The 26,200-nt window shown below is 40.6% G+C and overlaps 1 protein-coding gene across 24 annotated transcripts in view; it reads right to left on the bottom strand.

Moving 5' to 3' along the window:
- The window catches only part of KALRN (kalirin RhoGEF kinase), a 744,321-nt gene that overhangs the window by 430,605 nt on the left and 287,516 nt on the right, over positions 1–26,200 (bottom strand). The gene's annotated exons all lie outside the window — the stretch shown is intronic.

Raw genomic sequence — 26,200 nt, 5'->3', positions numbered from 1 at the left:
GCTAGACCCCCTGATTTCTTCAGCCTCCTGGTGACCAGGGACCAGCGTCCCTTCTCCCCTTTTCCTCTTTAGCCCCTTCCCCTAGGCTGAGCTGTCCAGACCCTTCAGTTTCCTTGGCTAGAGGTAATAATTTTACTAATAATTTAGGCTTGAGGAGTATCTTCTTGAATCTCTACATCAAAACTGCCTTATTAGGGCAGCGCCTGTGGCTCAAAGGGGTAGGGCGCTGGCCCCATATGCCGGAGGTGGCAGGTTCAAACCCAGCCCTGGCCAAAAACCACAAAAAAACAAAACAAACAAACAAACAAAAAAAACCCTGCCTTATTACATTTAAATCTCCATAGGTGTGGCAGTGCTATTATTATTATCATTATCGAAAATATGGCATGTCTGAGATAGAAACAATCTACCCTGCAGAATGCGACATGCCTGCAGCAGGGTCTGTTGCATCATCCGCCCCACCCTGCTTCCCCTCAAAGCTTCTCCTGCCATTTTGGTTGCAAACAGGAAATTAATTAATTAAATTCCAGAAAAATCTCACTAACTCCAAAACCCTCTACATATTGACACCCTGCCCCAATTTTGTTACCTACAAAATTCTCTCTTTTCTTGTTTCATTCCTAAAGTCATTAGCTGGAAATCACAGGATGGAGGGCCCCTTCTTCTCAGGCCTGTCTCCTGCTGTGAAATGATGAAGCAGAGTCAGACTCTTGAAAGTCTTCAGCTCTGCCAAAAGGGCTCCCACTCTGAACCTGGCTACGAAACATGCACAGTTGCTTACAAAATAATGAAAGCTTCCTATTCAAAAACTCAGCTAAATTTTTCTCTTTAAATGTGGTTTCTTATGTGGTATATTCTGAAAAAAAGATACTGTTTTTTCTAGAAATAATCATTTCATGCAAGCTATCGTTTTGATAACTTTAAGCTCTGTGTTGAGGACTGATTCTAAGAGAAATTCATTGCTAAAAGTATATATTATTTGAATCCCATTTATTTTGCTCTAAAAGCAGGGGTGAACTTTACACTCTATGGTCTCAGGTTCCCACCTGGAATCAGCAACTATCTCCATGGGTTACTAGAGAGAACAAAAGCATCCAGCAAGTTGCCTGGCACATAACCAACAGCACAATAAATGTCACATCTTTTCCCTTTTCCACTTCAACAAATTGGCATTAATTCCCCATGTTAAATGCAAACCAAATCAAAGTATTAGTAAAAAAGTATAAGGAAAAGAAAACACAACAATTTTTCCAACAAGAGGCAAAATAAGTAGTTGAAATTCCCATTGTAATTCACAGGGAGTTGGCTGCCCACCACATACATGCCACATACCCTGCAGATACTCTCCCCCTAGGAACCTTTTTCTTTTCTTTCTTTCTTTTTTTTTTTTAATTTCAGGTTAACGTGAGAATACAAACAACCAGGTCACAATATTTGAATTTGTTAGGTAGAGTTCCATCTTGTAGTTATGCCCACACTCAAAAGGTGTGCCATATACCCCTGCATTGTGCCCACTAAGTGGGAGGACCCCAACCCCCCTTCCCTCCCTCGCTCCCCCTCCACATTCTTACTCTGTAGCCCTGGGTAGAGTGCCATGGCATCATAGCTCACACCAACCTCAAACTCCTGGGCTCAAGTGATCTTCCTGCCTCAGGCTCTGGAGTAGCTGGGACAACAGGCATCCACCACAGTGCCCAGCTTGTTTTTCTATTTTAGTAGAGATTGAATCTTGCTCTTGCTCAGACTGGTCTTGAACTCCTGAGTTCAGGCAATCCACTCACTTCAGCCTCCCAGATTGCTGGGATTATAGGTGTGAGCCACTCTACCCACCCTCTCCCCTCTCCCTAGGAACCCTGAATTGCCTACAAGTTTTCCCTTGACCCAGAGAGATCAGGGGATTCAGAATCAGCCAGCAACTCACTTTTTGAGCCATGCTCTTTCAACGCAGTGTTCTTCCATACCTGAAGTTAGAAAAATAGAGGTCTCTATTCTTGGGGTAGCCTTCTTGAACACCTTCACTACATTGGCATGTGTTAGCCACTTCCAAAGACCCAGAAGTGAGAACATCTTGTCCTCGTACAAGTCCTTCACTTTGTGGTCTAGGGGCAACATGACTTTTCTCAACCTCCAAAGCAGCAGAGGAAAGCATCAAAGAGTGCTTTCATCTTTGTAAGGAATGAGTCCTAAGCACAGGGTTCTCAACCCCATTCCAGTTAATGGGGGTTTTTAATCATTATTATGAAAACAAAAGTTGAGATCTGCCTGTCAGGTCATCAAAGGAGACAAGGCATAACCACCACTTATAGGACACTTTCCCTAAAGAAGCTTGGTCCTCTTGACAAGCCCTCAAGACCCTGACTCTCCAAATCCAAAATTCAAGGAAGGGAGGCCAGGCAAACAACTGGCCAGGGACAAGTTACTCAGCAAAATCATCAGGTCAAATAAAAATATTAAATAAAAAAGCTAATACAAAATATATGAACAGTATTACCTCAACTGAGAAAACATTATGCATACCAGGATGCACACCCAAATGTTAATAGTTACTGAATGATTATTTTGTACCAGGCACAATGGTGGGGACTTTAGGGTTTTTTCCTCATCTTTATCCCCTTATATGTGGAATAAATTCTTTAAAAAACCATTTTTTGGCATTTTTTTAATAATCAGAGGGAAATGTTTTAAAACTATACAAAAGAGACTCTCCCTCTTCCCTGAAGTTAATGATCAAAAACTGTGCATAATGGAGCTAGGAAATTGATGTTCAACCTGCTACTTCTAGTCAACTCATTCTTTTTATTGAGGGACAAAGATTGTTTCTAGTACTTTTCTTCTCTACTATAAATAATGCTAGAGGTCGCTCAGTATTTTTAATTTTAATAGATTTGGGGTTTAAAAAATTTTTTTAGAGATGGCATCTTGCTATGTTGCCCAGGCTAGACTCTAACTCCTGGTCTCAAGCAATCCTCTCACTGCCACCTCCCAAGTAGCTAGGATTACAGCTACACATACCAACATGACAAGCTAGATTTGGTATTTTTAATTTTAATTTCAAAATTATTTTAATGTATTATTAATAGATTTGGCCAGTTTTCACTCTATCAAAGCTGTAATTACTCAAATTTCCCCATCTCTTTTCACTTTGATAAAAAAATTTTTTTAAGTATTGAATATAATTTCCATATAATGAAATTGGATGGGTTTTAATGAACAAATACTGGTTTAATAAGGAAAGAATATAAAACCACTTTAAGATTTTTGGGAGCCAAGTTTATGTAATAATCTTATTTTACTATCAGGAAAAAAAAAAAAAAGAAACCCAAACATCTCCTGAATCTACCTAGTAGGTGCTTTAAAAAGTTTGTTAAGTCAATCAAGGGATATATTGAAGGTCGCAAAGGAAAAGAAAGAATAGGATTAGAATCCAGGCCTCTTGATTCCACTCTGCACAGCCCCTGTGTTTATTACTACCTTTTCCTTGTGTACGGCAGCTTATATTAATTAAAGTTTTTATCTTGTCACACTCAGAGAGCCTGAGGAGTATTTGCAGATTTCCCCGTACAGCTTTTGGGGAGTTTGTGAGTAACATTCATTATCAGTAAGAAAATAAAGAGATTGGGCGGCACCTGTGGCTCAGTCGGAAGGGCGCCGGCCCCATATACCGAGGGTGACGGGTTCAAACCCGGCCCCGGCCAAACTGCAGCCAAAAAATAGCCGGGCGTTGTGGCGGGCACCTGTAGTCCCAGCTACTCAGGAGGCTGAGGCAAGAGAATCACTTAAGCCCAGGAGTTGGAGGTTGCTGTGAGCTGTGTGATGCCATGGCACTCTACCTGAGGGCGGTACAGTGAGACTCTGTCTCTACAAAAAAAAAAAGAAAAGAAAGAGATTGTGCCAAAGCAATGTAAAAAACTAAGCCTCACTTACTTTCTCTAGCTTAATAATACCGTATGTATTATTTACTTCTTTGCCAGTACCAAACTCATTTTGGGTCCTAAAACTGTTAAATCATTAGTTTATGATTAATTAGTTTAACATTACCATGTAAACCTGCTGATCCCACCTCAAAACATATGGACACCAGGATACTAACATCTGGAATAAGAACTGTTTATGCTTGAAACTATACTATAATAGCTACGAGATGTGATGAGCTCTAAAGGAAACCTCCAATCTCTGCCTCCCATAAACCACAGGATACCCACAGGGGGGCCTAATGGGGCAGCTGATGGATGACTATCTGATCAGGTCTGGCTGAACAGTAGGTCAAACCACGTGGAAGCCATCTGTCACTGTCAAGTAGAGAGAGAAAAGGAGCAGGAATAGCCCTGGTGCTCAGCAAAGATAACATTGGCTCATGAGTCCTTCTGTCCCTCTGGCCTGGCTTGCTATAGCAATGATTCCTCCAGCAATTGCTTTACAAACCATTAAGCAGCCATGAAAATAAGCGTCTGGCCATATGTCCAAGGGCCACAGGAAGTAAAACCCAGGAACAGGTTTAAGAAAAAGACAAGCTTCTCTCTCTCCCTCTCCTTCCTCAGCTTTGAGTAAAACAGAAACCCACTGGAGGGGTGAGAATCTCTGTGAGGCATCCTTGAATTGAAAGGGTAAGGAAGCGTGGGTACAGCTGAAATCAGATTCAGGGACACCAGCAAGGAAAGTGATTGAAAACAATGCAGCTCTTTCGGTTAAGATGCAGCAATTTTAGGCTGCTTAAAGGTTAAAAATCAGAAGATATAAGACATCAGGGAAATACATTCATTAGTATTTTATCCCCTAGCTGTTTCTTTTATAGGGACTGGCTACTCAGTGTTTGGTCTGTGGCACCAGCATCATCTGGGAGCTGGTTAGAAATGCAGAATTTCAGGTCCCTCCCCAACCTTCTGAAACAGAATCTGCATTTTAACAAGATTGTCCTCCTACCCGCTAAGTATGCACATTAACCTCTAGAAGTTCTGTAGGTGGGAACTCTGAGGAGTTGTCCCAAACAAGAATTATTTCATCTAGCACTCCTGGCCCTGACAAGGAGAATAACTGAACATTTGCCAAACATAACATTGAGCCAAATGTCATGCCTAAAATGCATGACTAATGCTTCTCAGCCTTTGGCTAAGATCAAGTGTAGTATCTAAAATGCATGACCATATTTTATCCCTACACCATCCCTGGCAAAGGCATAGTCATCTGTTTGCAGATGAGGTGGGAAGGCTCTGAGAAATTTAAATAATTTGCCAAAGACCACACCGCTAGAAAGAAAATATAGAGCTCCAGTTAGGCCTAGTACCCAAGCTCTTATCCATGATGATGTTTTACCTTGCCCTACATTTAAAAGCAATTGGGCTTGTCCAGGAAGTACCCCGAGGGAGAGGGGAAATGATAAAGATAAATTTTTCCCAAAGAGTCTAAAAATCATATCCCAGAGAAATAGAGTCCCTGGAGAGAGAATTTAATAAAAATGTTTTCATTCGTGAAGCTTCCCCATTGGGTCCTTGACTTGCCCTTGTAATTCCCAAATTAGCCCAGCTCCAGAATGGAGCCTACTCTTGTTCTCTCCCTCCCTGAAGCAATAATCTCCATGAGCAAACCTGAGGACAGTCACCCTAGGGAACAGCACTTTGTCCCTACAGAACCACAAGAAAGCTCAGGATTAAGGCAACAGTTTGCTCCCTTAATCAATATCTGGACTTCTTGCTGGAGTCTTAACTCTTTTATCCTATATATTTATTCATCTATTCATTAATTCAACAATGCAAGGCATTGTACAAGCAGCGAGCAAGGGAGAAAAAATTCCTATGCTCACAGAACTTAACATTGTAGTAGAAGAGTCAGATAATAAGCTAATAAAAAAATAAAAAATAAACGAATAAATATTTACTATATATTTATTTCAGTGCTATATGAAATACAGCTGAGGAAAGGAAAGAGTGTGATGGGGCTGGGAAGTGCTTCTGGAAGTGACACCTGTCCTTGACCTTGGATGAAATGAGAGGGTGAGCTGCATAGAGGAGGTGGTTCCAGGTAGAGGTGGGCCAGGGGCAAAGGCCATGAGGCAGGAATGACTTTAGAGGGTCACGAAACAGCAAGAAGCCCAGGGTGACAAGGGAAGATAAGTTGGTTGTAGAGGCTGAGATGTGAGAGGGATCTGGGCTTTCATCCTGTGAAGGATGGGAAGACATTAAGCATTTTAGCAGAGAAGTGACATAATGTCATGTAGCTCACCTTTTGGCAGGCTGTTGTGTTGAGAATGGAATAAGACAGACCAGGTAGGAGCTACTGCACCAATCCAGTAGGAGCTACGGCAGCTTGGACTAGGGTGGTAACAGTGGAGGAGGTGACATGAGGCCAGATTCTGGATATCTCTTGGGGATAGAGCTGAAAGGACTTGCTAGAGGAAACCCCTTGATTCTTCCTCACATCCAGACTACGTGATGAACTCTGACCTCTGCTTTTTTGTACTGCTCTTTTCCCATCTAATGACCTGGTCCTGACCTCTTACACCTCTTGTATTTCCTGGCCTGCAAACGTCTCGTCTGTTATGTCCTTGATCAGTCTCTGTCCCTCATCTGGTGCTCCTGGCCATCTACAACCCACATTCCAGAGTGGGGTAAACAATATTACTGTTGCTTTGTATCATCAAAAGTTTGCATTTGTGCCCCAATGTACAGTGTAAGACTTTTTATGTACATTATCTCATCTGATACACTAGGTTTCACAGACCATTTCATGCCTTTCATTCAACTCCAGGAAACCTCAAAGAAAGGCTTAAGTCAGGTTTGGCTGAATTTCAGACAAATTAACTACCTGGCAGCTGCAGACCAGACAAAAAGGCAGTGGCTGCAGATGAGTAAGAGTTTAGACAATCAAGTTGGCAAATTCATCCTAGAAAAAGTGCTTCTTGTACCTCATTGCTATAGTTATCCTTGAAGTACTCCCCTGGGCCATCTGGTGACCATAGTGATATTTAGCAGTGGGTATATAGCACTTTTTCTCGGATGAGTTTGTTAACTTAATTGTCAGACCTCATACAATGACAACTCTGATGGCCATTCCAGAAAATGAGTTCCAAAATGGCTTTGAAGGGTGGACTATGTGCTGGTGTCCATGCATAGCTTCCCAAGGGTAGTACCTCGAAAGTGACCATAGTGATATTCAGCAATGAGCTATCTAGCACTTTTTCTAGGATGAGTTTGTAAACTGAATTGTCTGACCTCGTATGTGTAAGTGGTAGATAAACTGAACTATGAGGCTCAGGGGGCAAACACCAAGGGCATAGCAAATAAGCTGGGGGAAAAGCTACATTCTGACAGAGGGCCCCACAGAGCAGTGGACTGAAGCCAGAAAAGAGGGTACTAGGGCTATGAGCAGCAAACCAGGAGTGAAAGAGGAGGGAACTCTGGGACCTTCAGGGGCATAGTGCCCAAGAGAGATGGCTGAGTCGGTCAGCTACAAACATGAATCAGAAAACTGAATCATCAGCCAAGCCCTGTGGCACAGCTCAGAGAAGCCTTACAGAAAGGACCTAGGCCAGGTGACTGGGCAGCAGGTAAGGGGAGCCAGCATCGTACAATAGAGCAATGCTGAGAAGTCTGCCAAAGTCAAGGGACTTCTCTCTGTGAAAAGGAGCCAATCCCCAAATATGGGTGATGAGAGACAGTGAGTATAAATTTTATACTTCATTTATTAAAATTTATTCCCAGCTATTTTATTCATGTATTATAAACGTGAATTTCATTTTTATATTGCCCATTGTAAGTATGTGAGAATACAATTGATTTTGTATCCTACAACCTTGCTGAACTCATTAGTTCTAACGGTTTTTTTTTACTGGATTTTCCATATGCAAGATTGTGACACCTGATAATAGAGACAGCTTTACTTATTTCTTTCTAATTTTGGATACCTCTTATTTCTTTTTCCTGAATAATTATCCTAGATAGATGTTCCAATACTGAATAGAAGTGGCAAGAGTGTCCTTATCATGGTCCTAATCTTACCCAGTCTTTCACCATTAAGTATAATGTTAGCTGTGAGTTTTTCCTAGATGGCCCTCTATCAGGTTGAGGAAGTTCTCTTCTATTCATAGTTTGTTGAGTGATTTTGTTATTAATTTGATTTTGTCCAGTGTTTCTTCTGGTTCTACTGAGATGATCATGTGGTTTGGGGGTTTTATTCCACAGATGTTAAACCAAACACACAATTCTAGGATGATTCCCACGTCATGATAACATATAACTCTACATGTTGTTGGATGTAGTTTGACAGTATTTGGGGGAATTTTTGCATCCATATTTATGATAGATATCAGTCTATAGTTTTCTATTTTTTTAATTGATTACTTCAGAATATTATGGGAGTACACACATTTTGGTCACATAGTTTGCTTTTGCATATTTTCAATCAGTTATAGTTGTGCCCCTTTACCCAGGAAGTGTACAATGTACCCATTGAGTAGGAATTTACCCAACCCCATCTCTCCACCTCCTACCCTCTTAAATTTCCCTGAATTTTGCTTTCATATACACACAACTGTGCTGATCAACTACTTCCAATTTAGTACTGAGTACATGCTGTATTAGTTTTTCCATTCTTGCAATAACTTGACTTAAGAGAATGGTCTCCAATACATCCAGGTTGTTACAAAAGATTCTAGATCGCCATCTTTTTTAAAATGACTTTGTAGTATTTCATGGTATACATATACCACATTTTATGATCCATTCATAAATTAAGGGGCACTTGGATTTCTTCCACATCTTTGCAATTGTGTATTGTGCTACAGTTTTCTTTCTTGGCATGATGGCTTTACATCAGGTTATGAGGGAGATTATCAGGGTAATATTGGCATCTTAGGACGAGCTAAGATGTGTTCTCTCCTCTTCTAGTCTTTGTAAAAGCTTGCAAAGAATTAGTATTAATTCTTCTTTAAATGTTTGGCAGAATTCAGTGGTGAAGCCATCTTGGCCTGGACTTTTCTTTGAGAATATTTCTTTGATTACTAATTCAGTCTCTTTATTTGTTATAGGTCTATTCAGATTATACCTTTTTTTTTTTTCTTGAATCAGAATCAAGTGTGTATATCTTTCTAGGAATTTGTCCATGCCATCTAAGTGATCTAATTTATTGACTTACAATTATTTATAGTATTCCTTTATAATTTTTTTTCATTTCTAAAAAGTCAGTAGTAATGCCCCTTCTTTCATTTCTAAGTCTAGTAAACTTTTTCTTGGTCATTACAGCTAAAGATTTACCAATTTTGTTGATGTTTTCAACAAATCAGCTTGTGGTTTCACTGAATTCTCTATTGTTTTTCTGTTCCCCAGTTCCTTAATTTCCATTTGAATATTATTTCTTTCCTTCTCCTGGCTCTAGGTTTAGTCTATTCTTTTTTTTTTTTTTTTTAAATACAAGCATTTACAACTATAATTTTTTCTCTGAGGACTGTTTTAGCTACATCCTGTAAGTTTTAGTACAGGATGTCTTCATTTTTATTCATCTCAAAGTATTTCCCATTCCTCTCTTCAAGCCACTGAATATTTAGGAGTGTGTTACTAATTTCTACATGTTTTGAAATTCTTTCTGTTAATGATTTCTAATTTCATTGCACATGGTCACAGAATATATTATTTCTATCCTTTTTATTTATTCATGTATTTTTTGGCCTAACGTATGATCTATTATGGAGTGTGGTTTGTGAAGTGGCAAGACCCCTACACCCCGGGAGGTACATTCCAGGAATGACCCCTAAACTCCTTCACCTCCTTTCCCAAAACAATAGTCCTTTCTCTTTGCTCCCTCTGCCAGAAAGTACATAGCCTTCTCTCTGTAAAGTTAATCTTCACCCCATGTATTATTACTTCCCCTCAACCTTGAAAGATGAAAATACTCCCCACTATTCCCACTCTGGTTTTTTTACTCTCCGTGTTGGCTCATGAAAATCTATCTTGGCTTATCATGCTCTTGAGAAGAAAACAGATTCTACTATTTGGGGGTGGAATGTTCTATTGGTATCTTTCAGGTTAATCTGGGTTAGTAGAGACTTCTGTTTCTTTGTTCAAGTCTTCTATTTTCTCCCTGAGCTTGTGCTAATTACTTCTATTCATTATGCGAAATGGGGTACAAACATCTCTATTAAGGTTGGACTATATTCCTCCCTTTGTTTCTGTCAGCTTTTGCTTTTTTTTTTTATTATTTTGGTACTCTTTGAAAGGTACATATATGCATATAATCATTACAACTTCTTGATAGAGTGACTCTTTTATCATTAAAAATGTCCCTCTTAATTTCTAGTAACATTTTTTTAAAGTCCATTTAAAAATCTGTTATTAGCGTAGTCATTCCAGCTTTCTAGTGGTCACCGTTTTCATGACCCAGCTATTTCCAACCTTTTACTTTCAGCCTGTTCGTATCTTTTAATCTTAAGTTTGCTTCCTATAGGCAGCATACAGTTGGATCCTGTTTTTAAGATCCAGTCTGACAACCTTTACCTTCAATTGTATTGTTTAATTCTTTCATGTTTGGGGTAATTATTGTTTGATTTACATCTGCCATTTTACTTTTTTCTGTATGTTACATGCTGTTGTTTATACCTCTACTATTCTCATACTGCTTTCTTTTCCATAAGTAAATATTTCCTAATGTAGCATTTGAATGTCTTTATTGATTTTTTCACTATATTTTAAGAGTCATTTTCTTATCTATTATTCTAGGATTTACCATATATCCTTTAACTTCTCAGAATCAGCTTCTGCTGTATAACAACTTAATTCCAGTGAAACATAAAAATGTTACTCCTATGGAATCTTTATTCCCTTTCCTTACCTTTTATGATTATTGATATTTTATAGCTCTAAATTTCCTTTTATTTCTTTTTTATAATTTCCATCTTTTTACTAACATTCTCTGTTTGATGGGACATTGACATTATATGTTCTTTTTTTTCTTCAATCATAGTTTCCTTTATGTTTTTATGAATATATTTATCATGGCAAATTTGAAGTATTTGTCAAATTTAACATCTGGCCATTGCTCTCACAGGCAGTTTCAGTTGACTTCTTTTTTTTTTTTTTTCCTGATATGTGCTTTCTATCTTTTATTTTTCCTGGTCATACTTTCCTGTTCCTTTGCATGTGTTGGGATTCTTTTGTTGAAAATTAGATATTTTTAGATAATATGTCATAGTAACTCTGGCTACTGGTCCTCTACTTCGGGGAGTTGCTGCTGTTATTTGTTTGCTTATTTGTGTAATGACTAATTATTTTAGTGATTCCTACCCACTCCCACAGTAGGAAGCTCTGACGTTGCTCCTTGTGGGAGGTGCAGCCTTGTGTATGCCTGCAAGCCTCCAGGGGTGACAGTGACTCTGGCAGAGCTCTCTTTAACTCTCTTTCTCTGACCATACCAGATTTTATTTGGATTTCACTAATTTCCAGCTGATTGTTCCATTGGGGCATAAATTGTTCCAAGTCTTAGCAAATCAAATTAGAGACCCTTTAAAGGGATAGTTTCTGAAGTCAGTGCTTGAGACTTTTCCTAGACCAAGTAGGTCCTTTTCCCTGGTTCTCTCTGGCAAACTAGCTGGCCTAAAGTTTAGCCCATATCTTCAATGAATCTACCAATCTTTTTTCAATTGCCTTTCATCAGAACTTCCCTGAGCGCATTTTTGAAAGTAGCTTGAATTTTCACTCTCTGTTGCAAATGAAATCAACTCTTCTGGTGAAAGATTTGGAGTTCTCTTTTTATAGTTTGTTTCTTACACAGAACCAAAATCTCAGCCATGGCTATAGAGCTGGAGCTGGGGGCAATGATGTGCTTTCCTGAGTGACATCCCTATTTTAGAAGCTGAACACTCAGTGGAGTGGGGCCTCAGTTCTTCTTGGTTTGCCTTCCCCAACATGGAACATGTGCCTCAGAGCAATGGGACATTGCACCACCCATGGTACAGATGCTGTTCCATGAGTGAGGAACAAGCAGAAAAAGGGAATCCCCACCTGTAGGCCACACGCTCCCAGATCTTAGCTTAGTAGCTTGGGGGCAAGATAAGAAATGTTCCATCTAGGAAGATACTCCTTCAACTGGGAGCTGAGAGGGAAAGGGACCCTGTATTCTTGGTTGCAGCAGCCTGGAGTGGAGCTGAGCTGGGAGGGGAAAGGAAGAGAGCATGTGGGTCTTAGTTCAAATACCACTGTTCTTATTGAGTTTTAGATTTTCTTGAATAAATGTTTTTCATTTGCTGTATGCACCTATGCTGTATTTCCAGAGACTACATAGTTGGTTTAAAATAATTTTCATTTGACCCGAGATCTGCACCCTCCTGGACCTATGTAAGACCTGCCCCAGAACCCATGATTGGCACCCACTCAGATCTCCATAAGAGCTGCCCCACAACCCGCGATCGGCACCCGCCCAGACCTCCAGAAGAGCTGCACCGAGACATGCTATCCCACCCCCCATGCCCTGACCAGGAACTCCGGGAGCCACGCAACCCTGAGTCCTCCCTCCTGTACCCTACCTGCCTCCACACCGCCTGTTTGTCTGGCCAGAAACTCTGGTAGCTGCATGCCCTCTGGAGCCCTACCTGCCTCTGCCACAGAGCCCTTCTCCTGGCCAGAGACTGCTCGAGCCTTGGGCCCTCTGTACCAAAGTCACTGGGCGCCAGACACTCCCAGAACCATGTGCACCACCCCCCACCCTGTTGCTGGATCCGGGGGTGTCACGCTCCACAGCTGCTCCCACAACCAGAACTCCCTTGCTGGGGCAGCCCCAGAGGAACTACACAGGGTCACTCCCTACAAAGATCCAGCAACAATGGAGTGATCCCCCCGGGGTCTAATCTCTGAGAGACACCACCCCAACTCTGAGGAAGGACAGAGGCAACGGTGAAAAACAATCATGAGATGAAATCAAGGGAAAAACTCTGGCAATATGAATAATCAAAGTAGATCAACTCTACCAATGAACAATGGAGCAGACACAGCACAAGATCCCATGCACAAACAAATAGCTGAGATGTCAGAAATCGAATTCAGAATCTGAATAGCAAATAAGATCGAATTAGAATTCCAAGCAATAACCCAAAAGATGTCTCAAGAATTCAACGAATTCAAAGACCAAATGACCAAAGATTTTGACACACTGAGACAAGAAGTTGCAGCCTTCAAAGATCTGAGAAACACAGTAGAATCCCTCAGTAACAGAATGGAGCAAGCAGAAGAACGGATTTCTGACACTGAAGACAAAGCTTTTGAACGCTGCCAAACTCTCAAAGAGGAAGAGAAATGCAGGGCAAAAACAGATCACTCTCTCAGAGAGCTCTGGGATAATTCGAAGAAAACCAATATTCGGATAGCAGGTGGAGCAAGATGGCGGCTGAGTAACAGCTTCCCTGCAACTGGGCACCGTGAGTCTGGGGAGATAAAACTCCAGGCATCTCTGGCTGGTGGGATCTGCCTATATTCATCCCTTTGAGGATACAGGGAGTCAGCAAGGGACTTCTGGACCCCAAGAGGAGGACAAAAAAAGTGGAAAACTGGCAAGTGGTTGCGTGTGTTTGATCGACCTAATCCCGCTGGCAGCAGTAAGTACAAGCAGCAGTGAGACTAGAAACCAGAAAGGCCTTACCTGTGAACTGTTTTGGTGCTTTTGGACTTGGCACTCAGTTGAACTGCCTTGGGGAGAGCTTGAGCAGGAGTGCAGAGAACTTTGGGCATTGTCTGGGGCCCCAGACTGAGCTGCTGAGCTGGATGGAGCTAATAGTGTTCGGCTGTGGGCCGCAGGGAGCTATTGTGAGAGAACTGCCCCGGCAAGCTCCACCCTCAGAGTCACAGAGCAAGGATCAGGCGGGAGCTAGTAACCTATTAACTGAGCAGCTTAAAGGTGGGGACTGAGCTGCCTTACAGCCTTAACCCTCAGGGGCAGAGTGAGACTGGTTTTGGCACACTGGAGCCTCGGGCTGTTGCCCTGGGTAGACTGCCGTGGCGTCACAGCTCATAGCAACCTCAAACTCCTGGGCTTGGTGCCACCAGACCTCCATAAGAGCTGCGCTGCAACCCATGATGGCCGGGCCTCCACATGCCCTGACCAGGAACTGCAGGAGCGGCGCAACCGTGCATCCTCCCTCCTATACCCTCCCTGCCTCTACACTGGCCCACTCATCTGGCCAGGGAGTCTGGTAGCTGTGTGCCATCTAGAGCCCTCCCTGACTCTGCGCAGAGCCCTTCTCCTGGCCAAAAACTGCTGGAGCCTTCAGCTCTCTGTGCCAAAGTCACTGGGCGCCTGGCATTCCCAGAACCGTGAGCACCACCTCCCATCATGTTGCTAGTTACCGGAGTGTCACACTCCAGAGCTGCTTCCACAACCAGAACTCCCTTGCTGGGGCAGCCCCAGAGGAACTACACAGGGTCACTCCCTATAAAGATCCAGCAACAATAGAGTGATCCTACTGGGGTCTAATCTTGGAGAGACACCTCCCCAACTCTGAGGATGGCCAGAGGCAACAGTGAAAACAATCATGAGGTGAAATCAACAGAAAAACTCTGGCAATATGAATAATCAAAGTAGATCAACTCCCCCAAGGATCAATGGGGCAGACACAGCACAAGATCCATACAAAAACAAATAGCTGAGCTGTCAGAAATCGAATTCAGAATCTGGATAGCAAATGAGATCAAATTAGAATTCCAAGCAGTAACCAAAAGATATCTCAAGAATTCAACAAATTCAAAGACCAAATGACCAAAGAATTTGACACATTGAGACAAGAAGTTGCAGCCCTCAAAGAGAGGGCTGAGAAACACAGCAGAATCCCCCAGTAACAGAATGCAGCAAGCAGAAGAAAGGATTTCTGACATCAAAGACAAAGCCTTTGAATGCTCCCAAACTCTCAAACTGAAAGAGAAATGCAGGGCGAAAACAGATCACTCTCTCAGAGAGCTCAGGGATAATTCGAAGAAAACCAATATTCATCTTATAGGGATCCCAAAAAGTGATGAAGTGGCGTCACAAGGCACAGAGTCTCTTCTCTATGACATTATGAAGGAGAACTTTCCAGACATGCCAAGAGATTCTGAAATATAGATAGCAGACAGTTTCAGAAATCCAGCACGACTCAACCCAAATAAGACATCCCCCAGACACATCATAATCAATTTCACTAAAATTAATATGAAGGAGAAAATTCTGAAAGCAGCCAGACGAAAGAAAACTATCACCTACAAGGGCAAGAATATTAGAATAACTGCAGATCTCTCTGCTGAAACCTTTCAAAGTAGAAGAGGATGGTCATCAACTTTTAATCTCCTAAAACAAAATAACATTCAACCCAGGATCCTGTACCCAAGTAAACTGAGTTCCATTTATGATGGAGAAATTAACTACTTCAATGACATTCACATGTTGAAGAAATTTGCCGTAACTAAACCAGCTCTCCAGGATATTCTCAGACCTATCCTCCATAAAGACCAGCATAATCCTTCACCACAAAAGTAAACCCACTCAGAAAATTTTCATCAAATTCCAACTTCCACACTCGCAAAAGGATTAAAAATGTCCACCAGACTCTCGAAAGGCTTATCAATATTCTCAATTAATGTCAATGGTTTAAACTGTCCTCTAAAGAGGCACAGGTTGGCTGAGTGGATACAAAAATTCAAGCCAGTTATCTGCTGGATACAAGAATCGCATCTTACATTAAAAGGCAAATATAGACTCAAGGTGAAGGGATGGTCATCTATACTCCAGGCAAATGAAAAGCAGATAAAAGCAGGCATTGCAATCATATTTGAAGAGGCAATAGGCTTTAAACCAAGCAAAATAAGGAAGGATGAGGATAGACACTTCATATTTGTTAAAGGTAATACTCAATATGATGAGATTTCAATTATTAATATTTATGCACTCAACCAGAACGCACCTCAATTTATAAAAGAAACTCTAACAGACATGAGCAACTTGATTTCCTCCAGTTCCATAGTAGTTCGAGATTTTAACACCCCTTTAGAAGTGCTGGAGAGATCCTCCACAAAGAAGCTAAGCAAAGAAATCTTAGATTTAAAATTAACCATTCAACATCTGGACTTAACAGACCTCTACAGAACATTTCATCCCAACGAAACTGATTACACATTCCTCTCATCAGCCAACGGAACATACTCCAAAATCGACCACATCCTGGGCCACAAATCTAACCTCAGCAAATTTAAAAAAAATAGAAATTATCCCTTGCAACTTCTCAGACCATCATGGAATAAAAGTTGAACTCAATAACAACAGGAATCTGCATACCCATACAAGAACATGGAAGCTAAATAACCTTATGCTGAACGATAGATGGGTTATTGATGAGATTAAGAAGGAAATCACCAAATTTTGCAAACAAGACAACAATGAAGTCACGAATTATCACAGCGTCTGGGATACTGCAAAGGCAGTCCTAAGAGGGAAATTTATAGCACTGCAAGCCTTCCTCAAGAAAATGGAAAGAGAGGAAGTTAATAACTTAATGGGACATCTCAAGCAACTGGAGAAGGAAGAACACTCCAACCCTAAACCCAGCAGAAGAAAAGAAATAACCAAAATCAGAGCAGAATTAAATGAAATTGAAAACAAAAGAATTATACAACAGATCAATAAATCCAAAAGTTGGTTTTTTTGAAAAGATCAATAAAACAGATAAACCTCTGGCCAACCTAACCAGGAAAAAAAAGAGTAAAATCTCTAATTTCATCAATGAGAAATGGTAACGATGAAATAACAACAGACCCCTCAGAAATTCAAAAAATCTTTAACAAATAATACAAAAAACTCTACTCTCAGAAATATGAAAATCTGGAAGAAATCGACCAAGACCTGGAAGTACGCCACCTACCAAGACTTAGCCAGAATGAAGTGGAAATGTTGGACAGGCCTATATCAAGTTCTGAAACAGCATCAACTATACAAAATCTCCCTAAAAAGAAAAGCCCAGGACCAGATGGCTTTACGTCAGAATTCTACCAAACCTTTAAAGAAGAACTAGTACCTATATTAATAAACCTCTTCCAAAATATAGAAAAAGAAGGATTATTACCCAACACATTCTACGAAGCAAACATCACCTTGATCCCCAAACCAGGGAAAGACCCAACAAGAAAAGAAAATTATAGATCAATATCACTAATGAATATTGAGGCTAAAATAATAAGATCCTAACAAACAGAATCCAACAACACATCAAAAAAATTATACACCACGACAAAGTGGGATTTATCCCAGGGTCTCAAGGCTGGTTCAATATACATAAATCTATAAATGTAATTCAGCACATAAACAAACTAAAAAATAAGGACCATATGATTCTTTCAATTGATACAGAAAAAGTTTTTGATAATATCCAGCATCCCTTCATGATCAGAACACTTAAGAAAATCGGTATAGTAGAGACATTTTTTAAACTAATAGAGGCCATCTATAGCAAACCCACAGCCAATATCGTATTGAATGGGGTTAAATTGAAATCATTTCCACTTAGATCAGGAACCAGGCAAGGTTGCCTTCATTGCTCTTTAACATTGTAATGGAAGTTTTAGCCACTGCAATTAGGAATGGAAAGGCGATCAAGGGTATCCACATAGGGTCAGAAGAGATCAAACTTTCACTCTTCGCAGATGATATGATCGTATATCTGGAAAACACTAGGGATTCTACTACAAAACTTTTAGAAGTGATCAAGGAATACAGCAGCATCTCAGGTTACAAAATCAACATTCATAAATCTGTAGCCTTTATATATACCAACAATAACCAAGCCGAAAAAACAGTCAAGGACTCTATTCCTTTCACGGTAGTGCCAAAGAAGATGAAATATTTCGGAGTATACCTAACAAAGGACGTGAAAGATCTCTATAAGGAGAACTATGAAACTTTAAGAAAAGAAACAGCTGAAGATGTTAACAAATGGAAAAACATACCATGCTCATGGCTGGGAAGAATCAACATTGTTAAAATGTCTATACTACCCAAAGCAATATATAATTTTAATGCAAATCCTCTTAAAGTTCCATTGTCACATTTTAAAGATTTTGAAAAAATAATACTTCATTTAATATGGAATCAGAAAAAACCTTGAATAGCCAAAACATTACTCAGCAATAAAAACATAGCAGAATCACGCTACCAGACCTGAGACTATACTATAAATCGATAGTGATCAAAACAGCATGATATTGGTACAAAAACAGAGAAATAGATGTGTGGAACAGAATAGAGAACCAAGAGATGAATCCAGCTACTTACTGTTATTTGATCTTTGACAAGCCAATTCAAAACATTCAGTGGGGAAAAGATTCTCTATTTAACAAATGGTACTGGGTGAACTGGCTGGCAACCTGTAGAAGACTGAAACTGGACCCACACCTTTCACCATTAACTAAGATAGATTCTCACTGGATAAAAGATTTAAACTTAAGACATGAAACTATAAAAATACTTGAAGAAAGTGCAGGGAAAACTCTTGAAGGAATCGGCCTAGGTGAATATTTTATGAGGAGGACTCCCCAGGCAATTGAAGCAGTATCAAAAATACACTACTGGGACCTGATCAAACTAAAAAGCTTCTGCACAGCCAAGAACATAGTAAGTAAAGCAAGCAGACAGCCCTCAGAATGGGAGAAAATATTTGCAGGTTATACCTCCGATAAAGGTCTAATAACCAGAATCCACAGAGAACTCAAACATATTAGCAAGAAAAGAACAAGTGATCCCATCTGAGGGTGGGCAAAGGACTTGAAGAGAAACTTCTCTAAAGAAGACAGACGCACGATCTACAGACACATGAAGAAAAGCTCATCATCCTTAATCATCAGAGAAATGCAAATCAAAACTACTTTGAGATATCACCTAACCCCAGTAAGAGTAGCCCACATAAGAAAATCCCAAAACCAGAGATGTTGGCGTGGATGTGGAGAAAAGGGCACACTTCTACACTGCCTGTGGGAATGCACATTAATACGTTCCTTTTGGAAAGATGTCTGCAGAATACTTAGAGATCTAAAGATAGACCTGCCATTCAATCCTATAATTCCTTTACTCAGTTTATACCCAGAAGACCATAAATCACAATATAAGAAAGACATCTGTACCAGAATGTTTATTGCAGCCCAATTCATAATCGCTAAGTCATGGAAGAAGCCCAAGTGCCCATCGACCCACGAATGGACTAGCAAATGGTGGTACATGTATACCATGGAATATTATGCAGCTTTAAAGAAAGATGGAGACTTTATCTGTTTCATATTTACATGGATGGAGCTGGAACATATTCTTCTTAGCAAAGTATCTCAGGAATGGAAGAAAAAGTATGCAATGTACTCAGCCCTACTAGCAAGCTAATTTATACCTTTCCCATGAAGGCTATAACCCAACTATAGGGCAAAAATATGGGGAAAGGGCCAAGGAAGGGTAAGGGAGTGGGGAGGTTAGGGTGTAGGGAGGGTAATTTGTGGTGCCACACCTACGGTGCCTCTTAGAATGGGTACAGGTGAAATCTACTAAATGCAGAATACAAATGCCTACATACAGTAACTAAGAAAATGCCATGAAGGCTACGTTGAACAGTTTGATGAGAATATTTCAGATTGCATATGAAACCGGCACATTGTACCCCTTGATTGCACTATTGTACACAGGTATGATTTAACAATAAAAAAGTAAATAAATTAAAAGAAAATGTAAAATAAAAAAAAACAAAATTAGGATTTAGCCTTTAAAAAATTAAATAAAATATAAAATAAAATAATTTTCATTTGTTTCAGTGGAAAACAGGTCTATAGAGCTCTTCATGCTGTCATGCTCATAGTGGACTGTCCTTCATAACTTGTGATGCTTTAGATTTTATTTTATGCATATAAATCTTCACAGAACAACAGTTCTCTAACTTTAATGTGTATGTGAATCGCCTGGGGAACTCGTTTAGAATGCAGATTGCTAAAGTCCTACTCTCAGAGATTCTGATTTTTCTAAAACTGCAGTGAAGTCAAAGAGAAATGTGCATTTTTAGCCAGTTCTCTACATGATTCTTTGGGGAAAAATTATGCTAAAAAGACTAATGTATACCAGATAAAACTGATTTCTTCTTCTCCTTTCTAAAACAGGTTCCATATCTACTAAGGGGCTTTCCAGTTATGGAAGGACCAAACTTTGGCTACTTAAACATTACAATAGCAAATGTGTATGTGTGTGTGTGTGTGTGTGTGTGTGTGTGTGTGTGTGTGTGTGTGTGCGTGCGCATGCCCGTGTCCATGAGCACACAGGTACATGTTTACACCAAAATCTAGAAATTCTGTTCTAACAGTAAGTGTGTTCATTTAGAGGCGGGAAAATGCTGCAAAGCAATAGTTTGGGGATGCCAAGAATAAAGATGACAGAGGCCTGTGGGCAAGGTTTCTCCGATAGGAATTATGAGACCACCTACTTCAGAATCTTTATTTCTCTTGAACCAGATCTAACTTTTCCTTGCTGCTATTATCTGTAACCGTGGTGTTATGATATGTGTGCACATGTGTGTGCATGCATGTATATAGGTTTTATCCATGTTTCCATGCTCATAATTTTTATAGGCCCTCTTACAGTCTTTTCTTATAATGTTGTTTGGTTTAGGCCTCAGAAACAGGCTTTGGGACAAACAGAATCTCTTTGAACTTCTCCTGTCCTTCTTTCTCCTGGACTCTAATGTTCCTCTGCCTTTCTAATTGTGGGTCATAAGATTCTCATTACAGAGAGAGGCCCACTATATACCTTGGAGGAAGGAATGTAGACATAATGAAGCTTTCATAAAAACCCAAGAGGACTGGATCCAGGAAGCTTCTGGATAGCTGGAGGGTGGTGCACCTGAAGAGGGGACAGAAGCTCCACACCCTTCCCCCCATATATGCATCTCTTCATCTGCATCCTTTGTAAAATCCTTCATAATAAATCAGTAAACATGTTTCCCTGAGTTGTGAGCTACTTTAGCAGATTAGACCCAAAGAGGGGTTTGTGGGAACTCCAATTCCAAGTCTGTCATAAGTTCCAGAGGTCTGGACTTACAACTGGTACCTGAAGGGGGACAATCTTGGGGACTGAGCCTTCAGCCTATGGGATCTTTTGCTATTTCCAGGTAGACAGTGTCAGAATTGAATTGGAGGACACCCAGCTGATGTCAGATGTAGAAATGATTGCTTGTTTATTAGTGACATTTGGTCACAGAAATCTTCTGTGTTGATGATTGTGGTGTGAGAGCAGAGGACAAACACAGTTTGAGTTTTTCTAAACAGTAACCTTCCCTCAAAACAGAGAACACCACAGTTTGGGGGGCAATTGGTCTGATTTGCACACTGTCAAGTGGCAGTATCTGCCTCCGGTGAGCAAATTAATAGGATTAAAGCAGCTACCAAGCATGCTGCTGCAGAGAGGACTCCTGTAGCCCAGATGCATCTTGTTATCACTATGGTGAATAGTTGTAATAATAGAAAATGAACATTTCATATTTTAAAACTCTACACAGAAGCCATTAGCAATTTTTTCCCCCAAAGAACCAGCTAATTAAAATTGTAAATACGGTTATGTTGTGTCTGTGTGTACTCCTGTGAGTATCTAACAAAAAGCCAGAACACGGATGGCTATGAGACTGTTCTGTGCATATTACAACCCGCATTCACTTCCACTTGCCCACACTCCCAATAGAGAAAGCGGCCACCCTCACGGGAAGGAGAATTTATCAGGAAGGCTTCCACCACAGAAGGCAGAACTAGGAAAAAGGAGGGCCCAGAGAACTCAGGAAACCTGGCTTTCTGAGGCACTGTAAGAAGCCAGAGGGTGGCGCCTGTGGCTCAAAGGGGTAGGACACCGGCCCCATATGCTGGAGGTGGTGGGTTCAAACTCAGCCCCAGCCAAAAACTGCAAAAAATAAAATAAGAAAGAAAAGAAAAAAAAAAAAAAAAGAAGCCAGAGAATATTTTCCTACTGGGTTTAGTAGGTGGGTTGTTGTTTTTGTTATTGCTATTATTATTGAAGGTCAGGAGGATGGAATTCCCCAAGGGAAATTTTAAAAAACATTGTAAGACCAAAATCTAAAGATTAACCAATTTTAAATTTTTCCTTTCAGAGCAGGATCACTCCCACACTCTTGGTATATGAGTATTTGATGGCCTCTATTGGTACCAATTCACAGATAAAATTTAGGAAATTTGATTTTGCTTCCATGATTTGATGATATGCGATTATTTCTCTGTAACACAAACTGAATTGTATCCTCTCCCAAATATATGTCTATGACCATGCCTTAACCCCCAATACCCCGGAATATGACTGCATTCGAAGATAGAGTCTTTAAAGAGGTGATTAAGTTCAAATGAGGCCACTAGGATGCTAGCTAATCCACTCTGACTGGTGTCCATATAAAAAGAGCAGATTACAGAGAGATACCAGGCCTATATGCCCCCTAAGAAAAGTCTATGTAAGAAGACAGAGAGAAGGTAATTGAGTGCAAACCAAGGAGAGGGCCTCAAGAGAAACTACACCTGCCAGTACCTTGATTTTGAATTTCAAGCCTCCAGACCTGTAAACAAATAAATTTCTGGTGTTTAAGCCACCCAGTCTGTGGTATTGTTACGGCAGCCTTTGCAAACTATTAATAATACTCAGTAATGGTCACTTGAACTGGAGTTGGGTTTTTAACCAGTGTCTAAACACATGACACATGAAAACAAAACTTAACAGGTAAGTTATTTTCATTTACAAAACAACATACCTAAGACTTCTTTAAACTTTAAATTTTTTGGTACATAGTAAATTCACAGGCCATTAATTACTGTCAATGAACGAACAATGACAAATAAATGCTGGTTATTGCCTGAGAAAATATACCTGACCTGACACACCCATCTAAATTGGGCCCTTTTACTACACTCTGTCACAACATTGTTTCTCTCCAACATCAGACTTATTGGTTTGTAATTATATATTTATTTGTGAGAGCATATATTTAGCATGTCTCTCCAGTGGACTCTCCATGGGATATGATCATCTGTTTTGTTCACCACTGTATGATCAACATCCAGCATGATGTGTGATCCTTAATTATTTGTTGAGTGAGTGAATAAAGAAGTTATGAGGTCCTTAGGATCTTAAATTGGGAGGTTGGTTGATAGGCTTTAGGATTCCCCTGAATTATGGAGAGAGGACCCATAACCTTCACTAGATTTCAAAGGGATCTGTGACCTCCCTGAAACATAAGGCATCACTGGCCATTTCAGTGGTAAGATAAGATTCAATAGTAGCTTAAAACAAAGGATGCTACATTTGCATTTACATGCAGTGCTGGTGGGGGTATGTATATGTGTGTACAATTTACAAGAACTGAAACACCTCAGTGAATTTACAGGATAATCCACATTCCTACTGCCCCTAAGTAATGGATCATTCCTACAGTCATTGGGCTCTAGCAGTACCCGCTGGCATCCATCAACTAGGCCAGAAAAATAAGTCTGTAATTCCATCCTTTCCCCCTGCTTGGGATGCTGTCATCCTGCTTTGCACAAAGTTTCTTTTAATAACAAACATGTAAGCCTCCTGGTTAACAAAGGTACCAAACTGTGTTTATAATGCACAGGTGCCCAGGCAATTTGATATAGCAACCACAGGATTTCCCTTCCCTCACCCAGCAGCCAGAAAGGAGATCCTGCCTAATCAGGCTAAGGAGGCCTCAGAGTGCTGTGTGCACTCACAGCAGGGATTGGCTACAAGATGGGCTGGAACATGTTAATTGGCTGTGGTATGGTAAATCTCTTCCCTCTCTCCCACTTCCTGAAGATACTTCCCTTCAATAAATTTCTCCCTCATTTTTGTCCTAAAAATGGAGACTTTAACAGTAAATCTGTCAGAGCAAAGGTTTTCAGTGTGTCATTAACTCTCATTATCCATGGAAACAGAGAAAAGCAGTCCTGCAGATAACTCAAAGCAAAAGGCTCTGTTTAACTTTGTAATTCATTGTTTGGTGGCTGCTTTAACTCCCTAATTATATTTGTCTTTGTTTCTTATTCAAATGAGTTTGTCTGCCTTAGGGCCAAGCAGTTGGGTGAAGTGAAGATTCCTGCACAGAATTTGTAAAACACGCCAGAGGAAATCCATAAGACACACAAATAATCAAACTATATTTGAGTTCATGTTCTAAATCACCTGAGATCAACTGCTTTGCTTCTCTGTGACTAAAGTGAGCCAGAGATGAGAACTAACTTTGGAGATTACGTCAAAGAGAATGAGCCTTGATATTTAAATAAAGACACAAAACTATGTTGTGACCAAAATGGATAATACAGGGCGGCGCCTGTGGCTCAAAGGGATAGGATGCCGGTCCAATATGCCAGAGGTGGCAGGTTCAAACCCAGCCCTGGCCAAAAAAAAAATGGATAATACAATGAGTGTTGATGAATTCCCTGCCTGGTCCCACAACCTATTCTGCAGCCAGAGATCGTTCTACACCAGTGGTTCTCAACCTTCCTAATGCCGCAACCCTTTAATACGGTTCCTCAAGTTGTGGTGACCCCCAACCATTTTCGTTGCTACTTCATAACAGCAATTTTGCTACTGTTATGAATCGTAATGTAAATATCTGATATGCAGGACGGTCTTAGGTGACCTCTGTGAAAGGAATGTTTGACCCCCAAAGGGATCACGACCCACAGGTTGAGAACTGCTGTTCTAGGCAAATCTCAGGGTATCATCTCTGCCTAACACCCTTCTGTGGCTCTCTGTGCAGTCATAGGGCTATTCATAACAATCCCATTCTCTTCTTGCCAACATATGATAGGACCATATGATGTCCCCAAACACAAGTTAGATGTGGTCATGTCATTGGCATTGGTCAATAAAATGTGAGCAGACCTGTATGTCTAGGTAGAAGGTTTCAGAGTATGTGCTGCTGGCTATATGCTTTGTCTGGCAAGGCAACTATCAACATCTGAAATGGTGGCTGCTTCATCAGCCCTGGTCCTTGGGTAAGGCTACTTCCCACAAACTATGATAGGTATGTGTTAGGGGCAAGAAAGAAATCTGTTGTTTTAAAATACCGAGATTGTAAGAATTTAGTTAACTCATCATATCTCTATCACTGCACATACCAAGCTACACCATCATTGTGTGAGTTTTTCTCTAACTAGACCCTGAACAATGTGAGGCCAGGATTATTTCTTCTACAGTGTGTTCACTCCAGTGCACAGACATATTTTAAAAAACCTCATAGAAAATTAAATTCTCTTCCTTCTAGCCTGTGTGCTCCCCATGTTCATGTTTTTCTAACACTTGACTCCTCCCAACACCAGCTGCAACAAAGGTGTCTTTGGCTTTCAGATACATGGGGAATAGTGGACCTATTCTTCTGAACCACAGTGCAAGGAGGAAGAGCTACTAGGGGGAGGGAGATATGCTGAAGCAAATACAGGCTGCAAGAGTTAGAAATATAGTGAGTTCAAGGAACAGATGGGATTTTGAAATAAAGTCTTGGAGCAACCATGCAGAGAAGAAATGTATCCCCCAGTTAGGCTTATGAGGGATATTAGTTGTCATCTGGATTAGACTCTTAAATCCTTGTCACTATCCTAATACCAGCATTTACTGAGGAGTTACTATGCACCAGGCATACTTCCAATTGCTTCACAATTAACTCACTGAATCCTCACAACAACTTGATAGCTAGTATATCATTTCTGTTTTATAGATAAAGAACAAGGGGAGAGAGGAAAAGTAAGTTCCATCTGGCTACCCAGCTCAGCAGATAGCATCTGCTTGGACGCTCTCCATCCTAGGGAGCTCACTAACCCCCACTGCATCCCACCCACCTTCACCTTCGAGCCACGTCCTGCCTTCCCCCAAACTGCCATCCCTGAACAGTTCTGCCTCTTACACCAACATAAAGCAATTCTACTCTTTTGAGTCAGCCCTTAAAATATTTAAAAGCATCAATCATGTGCCCCATGGGGTTTCTCTTTCTCAGTCAAAACAGCCCCAGTTCACTCATCTGTTTCCAGTGTGCCAGATCTTGAGGCCCCTCACCATCCCTGCTTAGTGACAACACGTGCTGGGGATCAAAAAATGTCAGTGAAGTCAGTGGAGTGAAACTGGTGACTTGCCCTTCTAAGTCCTGAGCTAAGCTGGTGACTTCTACAACCCTGAGCACATTCCTTTCACTGTGTGAAGC

Source organism: Nycticebus coucang, chromosome 16 (assembly GCF_027406575.1).
Source record: "Nycticebus coucang isolate mNycCou1 chromosome 16, mNycCou1.pri, whole genome shotgun sequence".
Classification (NCBI taxonomy): domain Eukaryota; kingdom Metazoa; phylum Chordata; class Mammalia; order Primates; family Lorisidae; genus Nycticebus; species Nycticebus coucang.
The sequence above is the reverse complement of the archived record's forward strand: the minus strand, read 5'-3'. Positions and strand labels throughout refer to the sequence as shown.